Source organism: Tachysurus fulvidraco, chromosome 12, assembly GCF_022655615.1.
Source record: "Tachysurus fulvidraco isolate hzauxx_2018 chromosome 12, HZAU_PFXX_2.0, whole genome shotgun sequence".
Taxonomy (NCBI): domain Eukaryota; kingdom Metazoa; phylum Chordata; class Actinopteri; order Siluriformes; family Bagridae; genus Tachysurus; species Tachysurus fulvidraco.
In genome coordinates, this window is record NC_062529.1 from 25,220,547 (window position 1) to 25,224,083 (window position 3,537).

The window sequence follows — 3,537 nt, forward strand, 5'->3', positions numbered from 1 at the left end:
TATGGTGAATATTTAGTGTTGTATTGGCTTGAGATCTGATGAGGATGAAAATGATGCTGTCGTAGTCATCGCTGAATCCTTGGGCTCTCAGGACGGGGTGGAGTCATCCACGAAGAGGGATGCCACGCCCTTTGGGAAAAGCGAGACCACACCCATCAGGAGAGAAACAACTGGAGCGACTAAAATGTTTAGTAAAACTTTGTACCTAATAAACATGTTAAACTATAGACCAGTGATTAAAGTGTGAGACAGAAATCAGCTTGATATACAGTATTAAAAGATCATTTTTTTCATGTTAGCTTGTTTTGTTTAGCTTCTCCGTCACCGCCGGTGTATTCGTAGCTGTCCGTCGTGTTCGGCGGCAATTTTATCGATGTCTTGCTATCAGAGCTCACTTTTGGTCAACATCACATCTTATTTCAAGACTACATATTTAAAAAAAAATTAAACTATACGATTTTTTTATCTGTGAAAATGCGAAAATAGCTACTGTGTCATCCAATCAACAACTTTACTGAGGTATGTAAAGAGCTCAGACGTTTCTGAACAGGATTTGCATCGTTAGGGTCTGAAAAAATGCCACACTGTGAACGATTATTAGGGAAGTGAATCAAATACAGTAGCACACGTCATGTCCCTGCTGCTAGTCGAGCTGAAGACAGACAGGACATTGTGGTCGATTACACTGATCACACATGTTCTCTGAAAGGAGGAACTGGTTAAATAAGCGAATAACAGAACTCACGAAGACAAAGCCGATGAATCAATCGTATTTTATTTCATTTTTGTACTGTTACTATTAAAATAACATTAAAGATTCATACAAAAAAAAAGAGAATTACAGTGACATGATTTAACAGCTTTAATGTAAAAATGGCCTTCAATGGTTCAAAGGGGAAAACTTTGAGCGAACTGGTCATTTCATGATCCACCTCAATCAGTGCAGATTGATTTCCTAGGCTTCAGAAGAAAGAACAGAACGCTTCACGGACGAGACTTTCCAGAGAGCTTCAATTTGAAAATCTTTCATCCTCGAATAGGAACGCTAGCGAAGAGACTTATTTAATCAATTAACAGCATTTCCACCTCGACTCAAGAATTTAGAAAGTGTGGCTCTTTGGATGCGTCTCTCCATCTGGCTTTACTCCAGATCTCCTCAGCATGAGAGGTTCAGCAGTGGAGGTGTTGGAGCAGAGACACGAGCAGGCCGGAGGGAAGGACGACGCTGAGTAGGCCGGGCAGCACCGACAGTCCTCCACCCTTTGGGGTAGTGATGGTTGCGTTGGTCAGGGTTTGTGCATCAACCTGTGAATCCAGAAAATCCAGAACATCAGAGATAATTTATAAGATCACAACATTCCAGCAGCTTACCTGGACCTCATGGACCTTAAATGGACTAAATGGATTAAATGGACCTTTTTAATGCATTAGTTTTTTCCCCCTGAGAGATTACACTCATTTGTCTTAACTGTAACCGGGACTACAAAAAAAAAATATCATGAAATAAGTGGTAAATAATCATGAAAGTGACGCTGTCGATTTATTTATTTATTTAAACAGACGCAGGTTTGGGGGAAAGGTGTCAAATCGACGGGACTAGAAGATAAACCTATAATTAATAAATAAGATAATAAAATATACGTATTATAATTATTTACTAAATTATAATATAGTACTACTACTAGTAATACTAATAATACTAATACTACTACTACTAATAAATAAATAAATAAATAAATAAATAAATAAATAGACAACAAGAGCATGTGTTAGCAAAAAAAATACTGGGGTTTGGTTTAATGATAAGAGAGAGAGAGAGAGAGAGAGAGAGAGAGAGAGAGAGAGAGAGAGAGAGAGAGAGAGATTTAAAATACATATATAAAAGAGAATGTCTGAATATCTTTCAAATTAATAATTAAATGATTCTAATTAAACTCTGAGCGCTGCTGATTTATTTCTGTTTAGTAAATATGTAATATGTGAATATGTAAATAAATTATAATCAATTATTCATGCAATAAAAATTAGCGCGCCTTTTTTAAAGCAAGACCGAAAAGCGATGAAAAAAGAATTATAAAGAATTATAAAGATAATTAAAATAATGAACATCTAAAATTAATCCAGTGAACAGAGACCGGAGTTCGGACAGATGGTGAAGAGCCGAGATTATATATAAAGTAATTAATGCAGAATTTCAGTCCATAAAACAGCATAAAAACAACAAAAAGCATATATACATTAAGATAAACCGTGTGTGTGTGTGTGTGTGTGTGTGTGTGTGTGTGTGTGTGTGTGTGTGTGTGTGTGTGTGTGTGTGTTACACACCTGAGTTGAGAAATGCATGGCCAGAACCAGCAGCACGATACACACCGTTAGAACCTTAATCATGGTGAAGTTTCCTCTGGTCTCCTCACACACACACACACACACCTGAAGATCTGAACAGAGCTGAAGTTACAAACCTGAGACACCAAGAGGGTTTTATAGAGCAAACGCCTGGTGACGTCATCTCTCTCTCTCTCTCTCTCTCTCTCTCTCTCTCTCTCTCTCTCTCTCTCTCTCTCTCTCGCTCTTTTTAAAAGGCACTTTTGAAGCCATGGACAAATAACGGACAGAGTATAAGACATAATTGTTACGGTGTAACAGCGCCATCTTGTGTTGGTTTGTCTTCTGCATAGTTATGTTGTGTTGTGTGTAATAACTGAAACCAAAGGACAAAATCTGCTTTAAACCAATTCAAACTAAAACCGAAAACAATAAAGCAACAGCTCATTTTTATTATGTGCAGTTTAATGCTCAGACATGTTTAGAGGAAGCGGGTCAGTGAGAACAGAGTGATCTGTGTTAAGCCTCTTCGCGGAGGGAGAAAAACACACAGGGATACTGTAACTGAGCATGTTGATGCTGTGAATCTCCTGTTCTACCACATCTACCAAATCTCTGACTGAGAAGGATGATGAAGATCGCTGAACTCATCGTCATGTTCATGAAATCAGCCTGAGATGACATTTAACTTTGTGTGATGGGGTGTTAAGGTTGTCATACAGGAAGCAGCTGTTATATGATTAGGTAATTTGTTAGGTAGATTGTGGCCATGAAGAGATTCAATCATACCACCTTAACACAAGACTGCTGACACTAGACATGTCGAGTTCATAGGTTCATGCTGTTGGAGTTGGGTCTATCAGACCAGGCCATGTTTATTCATCTTCAGACTGAGCCCATTGCATCCTCAGCTTTCTGTTTTTGGCTGAGGGACAAGGAACCAGAGATGATCTTCAGCTGTCTTAGCTCATCCACCTTAAGGTTTGACATACTTTTCAGTGAATCGGTGGCATCAGATCAGCCGAGTTGATCATCGAGTTGAGTCACAAACAACTCTGTCATTTTCCCTGAGAATTAGCAAAAGATTTTCTTTACCATTAATAGGTCATTTTTCTGGGGGGGTCATGGTGGCTTAGTGGCTAGCATGTTCTCCTCACACCTCCAGCTTTGGGGGTTCGATTCCCGCCTCCGCCTTGTGTGTGTGGAGTTTGC

The 3,537-nt window shown here is 39.0% G+C and overlaps 1 long non-coding RNA gene across 1 annotated transcript; it reads right to left on the bottom strand.

Annotated features, from left to right (window-relative positions):
* Nucleotides 1–759: 759 nt before the first annotated feature.
* Nucleotides 760–3,537, bottom strand: LOC113641421. The gene is made up of 2 exons (XR_003440299.2): nt 2,326–3,537; nt 760–1,305 (listed from the first exon to the last, which is right to left on the bottom strand). It is a non-coding gene; the product is annotated as an uncharacterized LOC113641421 (long non-coding RNA).